The 14,843-nt window shown below is 53.5% G+C and overlaps 1 long non-coding RNA gene and 1 other non-coding gene across 2 annotated transcripts; one reads left to right on the top strand and one right to left on the bottom strand.

The window, feature by feature from the left end:
* The first annotated feature begins 6,172 nt into the window (after positions 1-6,172).
* LOC122457368 lies at positions 6,173-7,904 on the top strand. The gene is made up of 2 exons (XR_006276877.1): positions 6,173-6,223; positions 6,912-7,904. It is a non-coding gene; the product is annotated as an uncharacterized LOC122457368 (long non-coding RNA).
* Positions 7,905-10,807: 2,903 nt separating this feature from the next.
* On the bottom strand, positions 10,808-11,001 carry LOC119848161. The gene has a single exon (XR_005290194.1). It is a non-coding gene; the product is annotated as a U2 spliceosomal RNA (small nuclear RNA).
* Between the last annotated feature and the right edge of the window lie 3,842 nt (positions 11,002-14,843).

Raw genomic sequence — 14,843 nt, 5'->3', positions numbered from 1 at the left:
TTAACTGCTTAATTTTTTTTAGCCTTTGCAGTTAACTTTTTACTATTTTTTTAAGTTACTTGCTTATTTTTTAAAGTGACGCCTTTATTAGCCCAGCTATTACCATTTTAAGTGTTGTCTCAGGGATCTGAATCCCCATGCCTGTACTTGCTTACTTTTTTTTTTTTATTTTTGCTACTATGCCCCTTAGAGTTCCCAATTTGCTTTTAAATTTTTTTATTTGTTGCTTGCTTGTTTGGGCCCAATCCTGCTTTCCTTGCTGAACCGTCCCCTCCCATGGGCACAGGCTTTGTTCCACTAACCATTTAGCAAAGAGGATGGGCTCCTTAACTAGCCCCCAACCCTCCTGGTTCCTTTTTTTAAACATTTTTTTAAAATTACAACAATATTCCACACTCCTATATTCTTCAGTGTGAGGTCTTACAGAAATTTACTTTTTATTTGCCCACACTTGTGCTGGGACTTGCAAAACACAAAAACTCTATACCCACTAAAAAAAAAACTCTGCCTGACAGAGCAGGAGGGGAGACCGCTAAGCCCCCTACCTTTTGGGCTTGATCCTGCTACAACCAAGCTTATATTCACCTATGCATTTTTTCCCCGACAGACAGGTAGGAGCAAGGACTTTAATTCTCCCCCTATGGCCTGGCACCTCTATGATCGAGGAGTGTATATACCTAGACAGTTTTTATAGGTTTTTTTGACAGACGGGTCGGAGCAAGGACTCTAATTCTCCCCCTATTGCCCAGCACCCCTACGACCGGGGGTATGCACACATGAAAGATTGATTACTTTATACGTATGGTATACCTTTTAGCCGTATTATCAACAATCATGGTACATGTCTTCCCCCTTTCGCAATTCTCCACCAAAACTGTTATGCTTATAAGAAGCACACAGGATCTTTTTCAGGGGAAAAGGCAATACACCGTGTTTATAGAAGACACAACAATTAGCACATGCATTCAATCACACACACATACAGACACGCACACACACACTGTCCCGCCAGTGGATGTTGTAGTGACCAGTCCAGAGTCCGGATCAATCTAATGGCCAGCTAGGTTGATCACGGGTAAGTAGGAGCCGGGTTCTGTTGGTCGCAACACAATGCTCCAGGGAAGTCTTGGCAGGACAAACTCAAAGTTTCATGGAAGGCACCCTGTTTATATCGTGATTTTCCTTTATTGGGACCAATGAGTTTTGCATCCTCATGCTATAATTAATTGTTGCTTGATGAGTGCTTGTTTTTTTAATTGTTTTTTTTTATTTTTTTTTTATTAAGATTTTTAGGGAGTTATTTCATGCTGGTTTTGATTACAGTTATTTTGTTCCCATTGGTAGGTGCCTGTTTTATTTTTAGAGTTGTCAATCTGCCTTCCTTTGATATTTCAATAGGGGCATGTTGCAGCCTCTTGGTGCCCTTGCATCTGTCTCGGGTTCCTTAAAGGTTTGTTACTGCCTTGAAACCAGTCCAGACACAAAGAGATTCTGGCTGATGCATCTCTACCAGTGGCCCATTAGGCCATTCCTTTCTGCTATTCAGAAAGGGTGGCTGGCAAGATAGGGTCAAATCATACATCAATACATTTAATACACGCTACATTATTATCTTATTTTTTATTTTAAATTATACAAAATTCCTGCTACTGCACCTCTGACACTGTCATGCTGTGGAAAGCTGCAAACCCCTCCAGGTACTGCACTTGTGCAGACAACCACAGGCTGGGACCCACCCAACTGAGTTACATGAATGCTTTCATCAACCACTCATGAACAAACAATAGAGAGGCTCCAGCCAGCTCTCCACAGCTCCCCAGCTTAGGACCCCAGAGCTGTTCCCTCTTGCCCCGGTCAGAAGCCTGACCAGTGTAAGTTTATTACCCAGTCTGCCCCTCTCTCAATGTGGAGAGGACAATGCACCAGTTTTTGTTCCTGAGCAGATTCCCCAAGCACTTCAAGCAAAACATACTGTTTTAGGTAAAATACAGAACAGATTTATTAACTACAGAAAGAGATTTTAAGTGATTATAAATAATAAGTATACAGATCAAAGTTGGTTACCTAAGAAATAAAAGTAGAATCGCAATCTGTGTTCTATAAACTAGACAGGATTTGAATCAAGCAGTGCTTCACCCTTATGGTATAGTTCCTGAATATACAGGCTGGGATTCTCCTTTCCCCAGTTCAATCTTTGTTCTCCAGATGTGTTTCCACGTGTTGAGTTGTGGGGGGACTGAGGACAAATGCTAATGTCACTTTCCCTCCCTTATAGATTCCTCCAGCTTGCTGGAAAGATTTTTTGCTTTAAGCTGTGTCAAACAGTGTCCATTGTCTATGGGCTCCCTCGGGGGGGAGGGGGTCTTCATCATATACAGTCCCTGGGGTAGTCCTTGGGAGTGTGAATTCTCTTAATGGGCCATCATCAGTGTCTGGCTGCCCCATTGTTGTACCTGAAAGGCCTGTTGTATATGTTCCCGACCTCACAACATAGTTCAGTAACACACACAGAGCAAATTTCAGACCTTCCCATAAAATGTTAGTACATCCAATCCAACAGGACATTAATGTTCAACAGATCAAGACTGTTAGAATGATACCTCACAAGGCATACTTTGTGAAAAACATAGCATAATCATATCACCATGATGAATATGGGGTTGCTGCTTTGAGGAACAGAGTGCCACAATGGGGCTTTGCAGTGGTGCTCTCAGAGGGGTCTTAGGATCACTCACTAGGATCATCCTGCTCCTCACAGATTCTCCTCTATTTTTCCTAGATGACTGCTAGGTTGGAGAATTCACGCTTGTCAACTTTGGCACAGCCAAGTGTCTCCGCCACCTGCCAGCTCTGCCCGAAGACCACTGGGTTCGGGGCTGGTCTGCCATCCCTCATGGTCAGCTCATCTCTCTTGTCACCGTTGAAGTTCCCACAGAGACCGCACGTGGCGCCAGCGTAGGTGCTTGAGGTGAGGAGGGTGACCCGGCTCTGCCAGTCAAAGGCGATGGTGAGATGGAATTCAGTCTGCATCGCTACATCCTGCCCTCTCTGGTACATGGAGATTTTGCCATCATCGGTGCTGTGTGGCAGGTTGATGACCACACCATTCACCTGCGAGCAATGGGCAAGGGACATGCACACACAGTGCAGGGCTTACCCCTCCAGCACAGGGCGGCAGGGACATACACACAAACACACAGTGCAGGGCTCAGCCCCTCCAGCAGAAGGTGGCATGAGACACAAAGACAGTCCAGGACTCTGCCCCTACAGCAGAGGGCAGCTGGGACACACACAGACACACACAGTGCATGGCTCAGCCCCTCCACCAGAGGGCAGCAGCGACACACACACAGACACAAACACTGCAGGACTCAGCACCTCCAGCAGCAGGCGGCAGGGACACACACACACACACACAGTGTAGGGCTCAGCCCCTCCAGCAGGGGACGGCAGGGACACACACACACACACACACACACAGTGTAGCCCCTCCAGGAGTTGGCAGCAGAGACACTCATACACACAGTGCAGGGCTCAGCCCCTCCACCAGAGGGCAGCAGGGAAACACACACAGACACAAACAGTGCAGGGCTCAGCCTCTCCAGCAGGGGGTGGCAGGTAGACACACACACAATGCAGGGCTCAGCCCCTCCAGGAGTTGGCAGCAGGGACACACACACACACAGTTCAGGGCTGAGCCTCTCCAGCAGAGATCGGCAGACACACAGACACACACTGCATGGCTCAGTCCCTTCAGCAGACGGGTCAGGGACACAAAAAAACACAATATATGGGTCAGTCCCTCCAGAAGAGGGTGGCAGGGACACACACACACAGTGCAGGAGTAAGGCCCTCCAGCCGAGGACAGCAGGGACACACATACACACAGTGCAGGGCTCAGCCCCTCCAGCAGAGGGTGCCAGGGACACACACACAGTGCAGGGCTCAGGCCCTCGACCAGAGGGCGGCAGGGAAACACACACAGACACAAACAGTGCAAGGCTCAGCCTCTCCAGGAGAGGGCAGCAGGGACACACACACAGTGCAGGGCTCAGCACCTCCAGCAGGGGGCAGCAGGGACACACACACACACACACACACACACACACACACACAGTGTAGGGCTCAGCCCCTCCAGGAGTTGGCAGCAGAGACACTCATACACACAGTGCAGGGCTCAGCTCCTCCACCAGAGGGCAGCAGGGAAACACACACAGACACAAACAGTGCAGGGCTCAGCCTCTCCAGCAGGGGGCGGCATTGACACACACACACACACACTGCAGGGATAAGACACTCCAGCAGAGGTTGGCAGGGACACACAAACACACAATTTAGGGCTCAATCCCTGCAGCAGAGGGCGGCAGGGACACACACACAGAGTGCAGGCTCAGCCCCTCCAGCAGAGGGTGGCAGGGACACACAAACACACAATTTAGGGCTCAATCCCTCCAGCAGAGGGCGGCCGGGACACACACACACAGTACACGGCTCAGGCCCTCCAGCATAGGGCGGCAGGGACACACACACACAGTGGAGGACTCAGCCACTCCAGGAGAGGGGTGGAGAAACACACACACCTTGCAGTGCTCAGCCCCTCCAGCAGAGAGCGGCAGAGACATACAGAAACACACAGACACAGTGTAGGGCTCAGCCCCTTCAGCAGCTGGCAGCAGAGACACTCATACACACAGCGCAGGGCTCAGCCCCTCCGGCAGAGGGCGGCCGGGACACACACACACAGAGTGCAGGGCTCAGCCGCTCCAGCAGAGGGCAGCAGGGACACACAGACACACACACACACACACACAGTGCATGGCTCATCCTGCCATTACATTATCTCTCCCGCCCACCGCCTCCGCTACCATCTATAGCGGCCGGGGCCCCGTTCCCACCATGACCAGGAAGCACGGCGTCCGTTGCCTCCTGGTGCCCGCCTCGCCCCACGTGGAGACCTATGTGCGGGCGTTGGCGAGGGTGGTGGGGCCCACGGCCATTGTGGCCTAGAAAATGTATGGCAAGGTCGTCTTCTTCTTAACGTCGGTGGCCGACCCCCAGGAAGCGATCGAGAAGGGCCGGGCAGTAGGGGGTGTGTTTGTCCCCTTGGAGCCACGAGAGGACCTGGGCGTCCGCCTGGTCCTGACCTCCGTCCCTCCCTTTCTCCCCAATGCCGCCGTTACCCGCCCTCTCTACCTTGGGGAAACCCATCTCTGTCATCAGCCCTCTCCCGTTGGGCTGTAAACAGTGGCACAGGAGCTAGCAAACAGAGCTGTAAAGAGGGGAGTTTGAGTGGGAGCTCTGTTGGAGGAGAAGGTATTTGTACTTGGTTTTGTACACAGAGCCTTGCACTGTGTGTGTTTGTCCAGGCCGCCTCTGCTGGAGGGACTGAGCCCTTCATTTTGTATTTGTTTCCCTTCTGCTCTGTGCTGGAGGGGCTGAACCCTGCACTGTGTGTGTGTCTCCCTGCTGCCCTCTTCTGCAAGGACTGAGCCTACACTGTGCTTTTGTGTGTCCCTGCACCCTCTGCTGGGGGGCTGAGCCCTGCACCGTGTGTGTGTGTGTGTGTGTGTGTGTGTGTGTCCTTGCACCCTCTGCTGGGGGGGCTGAGCACTGCAAGGTGTGTGTGACACTGCTGCCCTCTCCTGGAGGGGCTGACCCCTGCACTGTGTGTGTGTCCCTGCTGCCCTCTTCTGGAGGGTTGGGCCCTGCACTGTGTGTGTGTTTGTGTCCTGCCGCCATCTGCTGGAGGGGCTGAGCCCTGCACTGTGTGTGTGTGTGTGTGTGTGTGTGTGTGTGTCCTGCCACCCTCTGCTGGAGGGGCTGAGCCCTGCACTGTGTGTGTGTGTGTGTGTGTGTGTGTGTGTGTGTGTGTCCTGCCACCCTCTGCTGGAGGGGCTGAGCCCTGCTGCGTCTGTGTGTGTGTGGGTGTGTGTGTGTGTGTGTCCTGCCACCCTCTGCTGGAGGGGCTGAGCCCTGCACTGTGTGTGTGTGTGTGTTTGTGTCCTGCCACTCTCTGCTGGAGGGGCTGAGCCCTGCACTGTGTGTGTGAGTGCTGGCAGAAGCAGCCTGCTTTGTTGGGGGGTTGCCAGAGGTGGGAAACGATCGATTTGGGGGAAAATGTTTAAAGAAGGAAAATAAACAGTGAAAGGGGATAATTGTGTCTCCTTCCCCAGAGGGCAGCAGAGAGGACCCCAGTGCCCCGCAGGGAGACTCGCTCTATGAGGTCAGTTGGGGGGGCCTGTTAGCCCCTGTGTCCCCACTGCCCCCACACACTGGCTGGGGTTGAGTATGCAGCTGCAGCCTGTGGCCCCCCCCCGCCCCCAGCTGGACGGAATCAGCACTACCTGACCATGCATCATAGACCCCGTCCCACTAATGGCTCAGGGGAGATTCTCCTTCACATCCAATAGCCAGGACTTGCACTGGCACAGGAGGCTGGGAGATCTCTGCCCATATACAACTGGGGATGCCCATTAGTCTGCCAGGTAACTGCAGTTCACAGCTCTGCAGGGCCATAAAGATGGGCATGGAACCCAGGAGTCCAGGCTACCAGACCCTCCCCCACTCGAACCACTAGACCCCACTCCCCTCCCAAAGCTGGGGATAGAATTCAAGAGTCCTGGCTCCCTACCCCACCCCCACCCCAACCACTAGACCACACTCCCCTTCCAAAGCTGGGGAGAGAACACAGGAATCCTGGATCCCAGCCTCTCCCCCCCCCCCCCCCGCCATGCCTCCCCAACCACTAGACCCCACTCCACAAGCCAGGGAGAGAACCCAGGCATCCTGGATCCCACTCGCCCGCCCCGCCCCCATTACTGAAGTCACAGGCAGACATCACACACAGGTCTCCTGCTCGGGGAGTGTTCCCTCTTTCACACAATCTGCCTCTCTTCGTGTGTTCCCGGCAGGAAATCCCATATGCCGGGGAGATTCCCTGCCCCTCGGATGACAACGGCGACTATTATAACAGCACCAAGGACTATTGTAACTGAACACGGCCAAGACCCCTGCTGACCGTCTGCGGTCCCCTCCGCGCCGCCGCAACCCAGATCTCGATGAGAGTCCACCGCTCACACCCCGGGCAGCATTTACCCTCCTCCATGAGCTGGGGAAACCCAGGAGAACCCAGGCGTCTTGACTCCCAGCCCTCCTCCCACCCCACAGCAGAGCCCTGGGGCAAGGTCCCACTTGGGCCACTGGAACTGGGCATATAAGGGGCAGTTTAATTTGTAGCTCCTATTTTCCAGGCTGTGTTGGCTTTTGGGAGGCAGGCTGGCCTAGCAGACAGAGAACAGGACTGGGAGGGAGGCGATCGGGGGTCTGCCTGCCCACGGGCAACTCACAGCCCTGCTCTGTGCCTCAGTTTCCCAAAAATGATCCTACTCTCCTGTGTATAGCGCTTGGAGATCTCTGGCCGGAAAGCACTAGACATGGACAAGGTGTCATTACCCACCAGGCTGCTGTTTCCCTCCAGGTCCAGCCCCTTTCTCAGCTTTAACACAGTTTTCATCAGGGAATTGCCTTTGTTTTGTTTATTGTTACTGGATAATAAAGTGGGTTTAGGAACCCATCAGCTTGGGTGATTGCTGCGGGACAGGGAGACTTTGCCGAGGGCAGGGGGCTCCGAGGCTCGAAAGTGAAAGGGAAAAATGACTCAGCGAGCAGCCTTTCAAAGGTGGGTTTTTAGCAGATTGTGCAAACGGGAGCCAATCGCTCTCCGGCGAGAAATTAAAAACAAACAAACAAAAAACAGAAAAGCAGCAGAAGTCCCTCCACCCCCCCGCCACCCTCAGAGCAGCAAGGCGCTACTGAACAAAATGAACTGGCAATTACAAATGCATCCGATGAAGTGAGCTGTAGCTCACAAAAGCTTATGCCCCAATAAATGTGTTAGTCTCTAAGGTGCCACAAGTCCTCCTGTTCTTTTTGCGGATACAGACCAACGTAGGCTTGCTGGGGGCGGCCTCGCTGGGCTCCGGCTTCCAGCCTCCCGAGGGGGCGGAGTCTGCGGGGAGGCAGAGGAGGGGCAGGGTCACAGAGAGGGGCAGGGCCTTGTGGCAAGGGGGGGGAGCACCCCACAATTTTCTGTCTAACCCACCTTACCCACCCCCGCAGTGGGAAGAGGCAGGCGCCACCCCGGTCTCCCCCCATCGCAGCCAATCACAGAACACACTCCCACGCATTCATGTGCCAGGCTCTAGTTTCCATCCTCCCGACTCCTCCGTTCTTCGCAATGAGCCGTGCCACGCACCCAGGGGTGCGGCCCGGGGGCCAGGATCCCTCACTTTATACCTGCCGTAAGGGGGAGCGATGGGGGGAGGGGCGGAGAGGAGCCGGGGGGGCGGGATCTTGGGCGAAAGAAGGGGCGTGAGGGCGGGGACTCAGGGTGAGGGGGCGGCCCGAGGGCAGGGTCGGAGGGGAGGACGCAGGCCGGGAGCGGGGCCTGGGGAAGGGGCGGTGCAGGGGCAGAGTCTCGAGGAGAAGGCAAATGCAATGGCAGGAACTCGGGGGAGGGGCTGAGGCAAGGGCGGAGCCTCAGGGAAAGGGACAGTGCAAGGGCGGAGCCTGAGCAATGCAGGGGGCGGGACCTCAGGTGTAGGGGCGGGGCGAGGGTGGGGCGTTGGAGGAAGGGGCTGTGACTGGTTACCTCATATTCACACTTATAAACATATTTTTATAAAGCATATGCAATGACACAGGGGCTGTGTGTGTGTGTGTGGCTGTGCAGGTGTGTGTATGTTCATGTGGCTGGATTTGTGCCTGTGTTTGCATCTGTTAGCAGTTGTGTTGGTGTGTGGCTGGATTCATGCATGTGTTTGTGTGTGTTTGCAATCATGTTTGTGTGTGTGCATCTCTGCTGCCCTCTGCCGGCTACAGCGACAACTGCTTCTCCATGTGTCACAGCCCCCATACCATCAACCTTGGTGGCGATTCCCCCATCCTACTAGGGCTGGCTAGCCTGACCCTTCGCCCATCTGCAGAGTATGGTGGGGGCTTCAGCTCGCCCCCCCATGGCTCAGGAGGGTGCAGGTGCGGGGCGCTGGGCTCCAATGCACCTGCAGGGCAGATCGGGTGGGGCGGGGCAGGGCCTGTGGTTTCCATTCCGCGTTGCCTGGTGCTGGGTCATTGCATAATCCCCAGCCATGCCGCACAGCGCGCCCCGAGAGGGAGTGGGGGGCCAAACAGATGATCCAGTACCAGGGGGGAGAGGATATGTGGTTGGGGGGAGGGAAGGCCTTGGGCCGCACTGGAGGAGTGCAGAGCAGGGGTGACACCCCAAAAACCTGCAGCAAAGGGATGGACAGATGGAGAGGAATAGAAGAGGCAGCGAGCCTAACATCTAAAAGGGGAGTGGGGTCTAGTGGTTGGGGGGAGGCTGGTGGTCAGAATTCCTGGGTTCTATCCCCAGCCATGGGAGGGGAGTGAGGTCTAGTGATTAGAATGGGAGGGGCGGAAGGGGTGAGCCCGGACTCCTGGGTTCTCTTCCTGGCTCTGACTCTCTCTTGTGTAATCCCCCGGCAATTACCCAACCCACCAGCATGTGGGAGCGAGGGGGTGGGGCCGGGTTGCAACATGGCCCAGAGTCCCGTGCGGCCCCCTTAGTTACTCAACCAGGGGCAGGGTGGGGGCTGACCTGGGAGATCCGCTAAGAAAGGTGCTTCCGGTGGGTTTGTGGGTGGGTCACGCTGCCCCCTGCTGGATAGACCCCTCTAGATCAAAGCCAGGGGCCCCTCTAGCCCAGTCTTAGCCCGGATCAGACCCTGGGAGCCCATCCTCATCTATCGCCATGGCTATGTCTATTGGTCTCCTGGAAAGGTCCATTTCCATGGGTAGCTGTCCAGTGGCAGTGAGTTCCACAGGCCTCGGCACATGCTGCATGGGGCGGGAGGTCCTTGTGTTGGGAGCAGTGGGAGTGATCTCTGTGTGGTTGTGTCTGAGTATGATTATGAATATTCCGGTGGGGGGGGGGTCATTGTGATTGTGGCTGGGGGTGTGATTGTCCCTCTCTTTGGGGGGTGGACTAGCATGTGCCCCGGGTGTGGAGTGTGTGAGTGTCTGTAGGTGTTCTTGGGATTGTGTGAGTGTCTGAATGGCTGGCTGTGTGGCATTGTGGAGGTGTGTGTGGTAGCTATGGTGTGTTTGTTTTTGTGTGTCACCTGCTGCAGGATACAAAGTCCCTCCCTAGAGATCCCAGCCTAGCTCCCTAGCGGAATGTGAGTGGGGTCGGGGGGCGGGAGGGAGGTCGCCCTACCACTTCAGAGTCATGATTTCAGCCCCTCCTGCCACGGGGCTCTGACATCACAGAAATACCCCCATCATGCCCCAGCCCAAGTCAGAAAGTAGGAGCCCCTCCCCACATGCGGAGGAAGCTAGTGGGTTTCTTGGGGGTCTCTGGCAGAGGTGACAGCACCCACCAGACCCCCCATGGCTGCAAGGAGAGACCCCCCTGCACCCTCCTGGACAGCCCTCTGCTAAGAGGGGTCCAGGGCACCCAGAGAGGGAAGTGAGATGGGGCTGCAGTGGCAGGAAGGGGGCAGAACTGGGGGCTGTTGCCGGGTCAGGGGCAGGGTACACGAGGGAAAAACATGCGGTTTTGTTAAATATTTCCCAAGGTTGTGGCTGGATACAGGTTTTTCTAATGACTTTAGGGAAATATTTTGTTTCCAAACAGACTCCAGATACCACCAGGCGTCAGAGGGTGGAAGATTGACAAACTGACTCTAAAGTTACCAGACAAAGACCCGCAACCGCACAACACATCTGTTTTTTTTCTTTTTTTTTTAACCAGCAGGTTCTCCCCAGGGGGAAAGGCACCATACCCAGAAGTACTGCAATACCAGGCTGATGCGTGGAGAGGACGGAGCAAGCTCCTATTCCATTTCCCTGTTCCAAAAATCCATTTAATATATAGTCCTCAGCTAAAGAACATATCCAATATTAAACTGATAAGAACAGATTTACTCATTTTATTAAGATAATGTTGAAGTAAAAAGAAAACGGTACAGAGTTTAAGCATAGAAGTTTCTGGCTATCAGGGAATAAGGTACAGATTATCAAGGGGTACAAAATTCGGTTTAGGAATGGGTGGCGTTTCCCAGACAGAAGCACCGGTGTGGCGGTGTGTACCCGCCGTCATAGCTAGCGTCGCTCATTGGAAAGGTCTGGGGGGGGGATTTTAATCAGGTTCTCATTATCTTAACCTGCTTCTGCACTTTGCAAAAACAGTCAGAAAAAAAAAGCTAACACCTTTGTCTCCAGACAAATAGACAGAAAAAGCCTCTAGTTGCTCTTAGCTAAAAAAACCCACCTCTTCAGGTCTGTGAAGACTTGTGAATTTCCCTGCAGGAGGTTAACTACCCTGCCTTTAGGTAGAGAAAACTCCAGCTTCCAAAAGACAATTCCCTTTTGTCTCTGCTCTGGCCCCCAAACAGAGACAAAAAAACCTCTAACTGCGTTCAGCTTAAAACCTGCTTTCCAGCAGCCCAAAGGGAAAAAAATGTCCTTTTAAAATCTGTGCTTCTGATTCAAAAAATCTCAAACTGACCTCAATGATTTCAAGTTAATCCCACCCCTCTGCCGCCATCTCAAGGTTCCTTCCCCATTCTGAACTCTAGGGTACAGATGTGGGGACCTGCATGAAAAACCCCCTAAGTTTATTTTTACCAGCTTAGGTTAAACTTTCCCAAGGTACAAACTATTTTACCTTATTGCTGCCCCCACCAAGTGTCTAACAAATATAACCAGGAAAGAGCCCACTTGGAAACATCTTTCCCCCACCAAATCCCCCCAAGCCTTACACCCCCTTTCCTAGGGAAGGCTTGATAAAAATCCTCACCAATTTGCATAGGTGAACACAGACCCAGACCCTTGGATCTTAAACCGGTTTTGTCCGACACTGTGTCAAATTAGCTGATGTGCACAATACAGAGAACTTTTGTTTTATTGTCTAGGGAAAAAATCAAGTCGGCAGCTGATTACCGCACAGGCGCAGATGCACCAGCTTAAAAAAAAACTAACCGAAGACACCAGCCTGTGGACCAGGTCAACTTTAGGGCGCCAGCACAATAAACACACGTGCGGGCAGCGGGCCGAGCGGCCGGGAGCCGCAGGCAGGAGCCTGCCATTCAAACTCCTGCCCGCCCCGGCCCGCTCTTTTCCGTCCCCTGCCCGGGCAGGGTGAAGAAGCTTGGTCCTGCCGGCTGCTCTGCAGGCCAGGCAAGCTCCCCCCTCCCCCGCCTCTTCCCCCAGGTGCCCGGTGCTGCCCCGCCTCCTCCCTCCCTCCCATCAGCTGATGGCCCTTGCCAGGGAGGGGGATCCGCAGCGCGCTCCCTGCTCCGCGCCGGGGAAGAGGCGGAGAAGAGTCGGGGATGGGGCCTTGGGGAAGGGGGGTGGAATCAGGGCATACCCCCTCCAGCCCCTTGCTGTTAGCCGTCTGGGCAGGGGGCTGGGAACACCTCCCCAACCCTAGCCGGGACCCCCAGCCTTCTGTCCTGACTCTTGCACCCCCCCATGACCCCAGCCCTGACTCCAGCACCCCACACACATACCCAGCCCCCCCGCCCTGACTCCTGCACCCTGCACACAGACCCAGCCCCCCCATTCCCTGACTCTTGCACCCCCCACATTCCCACCCCCACCCTGAGCACCAAATGGGAGCTCCTGCACCACCACCCCCTCACATTCCCACATGCACCCCTCGCACCAAATGGGAGCTGCCCAGGTAAGCACTCCACACCCAAACCTCCTGCCCCAATCCTGAGCCCCCTCCCTCATTCTAGGCCAGACCCTACACCCCTACCCCCAGCCTGCTCCTTCATCCCCAGCCCTGCGCTCACTCCCACCCTCAGCTCAGTGCAGAGAGAGAGGAAGAGAATGGGCTAGAACCAGGGAGAAGGTAGGTACCCACTCTATGTGGGCGGGGCCGGGATCCCAGAAGCGGGATCCTGGAAGTGGGCTGAGTAGGGCTGGCATCCAGGACCCTGGCTGGCAGGAGCCGGCGGGCTGAACTCCGGACCGGCAGTGGGCTGGGGTTCTGGCTGCCGGCCCCTTGCCAGCCGGGGTCCCGGCTGCAGGCCCCGCTCAGCCTGCTGCCGGCCTAGGTGAACAGAACCCCAGGCTGGCAGCGGGCTGAGCAGGCCAGCAGCATAAGATCAGCATTTTAATTTAATTTTAAAGGAAGCTTATTAAACATTTTGAAAACCTCGTTTACTTTACATACGACAATAGTTTAGTCATATAATATAGAGACTTATAGAGAGACACTTTCTAAAAAACGTTAACATGTATTTCTGGCACGTGAAACCTTAAATTAAAGCGAGTAAATGAAGACTCAGCACACCACTTCTGAAAGGTTGATGACCCCTGATCTAGGCCATTGAGTTTTAAAGTTACTCACATGCCTAAGTATCTACAAGAAAGAGAGATACTTAAACACCAACATTAGAAAAGTGAACCACCAAAAGTATGGAGTGGGTTTTTTTGTTTTTTTTAAAAAACAGAATATTGCTTGGAAGATGGGAAACATTCATCGAATTATAGGCCCGCAAATCTTGATTGACATCGTGCCTGGAGCAGATCAGTCATCAGATTTTGCTTTTAAAAATGCCTTCAGGTAATGTCTACAGCTGTTGAACTTCAATCCAGGCACTTTATATAAAAAAGCAAAACTCAAAAAAAGGGAAATCTGAACAAAATCCTCAGAAGCTGGGGATCCAAAAATGAAGGTACTCAAAAATAAGTGGACTCTTGTCAGAATTTCTAACAGTTGAATTCAAAGGATGAGGAGTTAAATTTTAATTGGCCTTGACCCTGCAATTTGAGTTCAACTGTTGGCCAATAATATTTCAGGGCAGCTGGGCAATTCTGTCAAGTGTCCACCTATTTTTGGGTACCTTCATTTTTGGATGACCCACAAAGCTAGAACACGTCCTCCCAAAATGCATTTTGATCTGTTAACTTTTACTCCTGGGGGAATTCTGCACCACTGCGCAACGCAGAATTTGCATAGAAATTAATGTTAGGTGCAGAATTTCCTTCCCCTTCCTCCCCCCAAGAAATGGGGTGCAGAGCGCTCCACTAGAGCGCACTGGACCCAGCAGAGCCCACCTTGCAAATAGAAGTCAGTGCCGGGGGAGGGAACTGCAGGGTTCTGGGCAGCTGCAATTCCCAGCATGCCCTGAAAGAAGGAGGCGGTGCGCAGGAAACTCCTTACAAGCCTGAGACCCGGTATCAGGCTGTTTCTCCCTCTGGATCGCTGGGCTCTGGAGGTAGTGGGTGTGAGTGTCTGGGCTGGGGGCGGGGGCGTTTGGCAGGGCTCTGGTGGGGAGGGGATGTGGATGTCTGGGCTGGGGGTCCTTACAGCCAGGCTCTGGTGGGGTGGGGGTTGAGTATCTGAGCTGGAGGTTGTCTTGCAGCTGGGCTCTGCGGGAAGAGGGTATGGGTGCATGGCCCCCCTGCTGGGCTCTGCGGGAAGAGGGTGAAGAGAAACAGAAGCTGGTTTGTCCTTGGGGTTTCCTTCCTGGGGGAATTTTTGTGTGTGTGGATAGTGGCAGACATAGTTGCCGACAGGTATTTTCAAATCAATTACAAAAATAAGTGAATCTGGTGTGATTATATAGTGTTATTTTGACTAATAAAATATGTAGAATTTTAAAATATGTGTGCAGACAACAAGAACATATTTATACACATCCTCCTTATATTTATATTATAAATACATTCAAAGGCCGTGATCCTACAAGGTGCCAAAAGCCCCACCCACCTGATATTCTCTGAACTCCAAAACTCACTGGTGCCACCCCACCCATGCCCCTTTGGACAAGCAAGTACACACAGAGGAC

Source organism: Dermochelys coriacea, chromosome 24 (assembly GCF_009764565.3).
Source record: "Dermochelys coriacea isolate rDerCor1 chromosome 24, rDerCor1.pri.v4, whole genome shotgun sequence".
Lineage (NCBI taxonomy): Eukaryota > Metazoa > Chordata > Testudines > Dermochelyidae > Dermochelys > Dermochelys coriacea.
The sequence above is the reverse complement of the archived record's forward strand: the minus strand, read 5'-3'. Positions and strand labels throughout refer to the sequence as shown.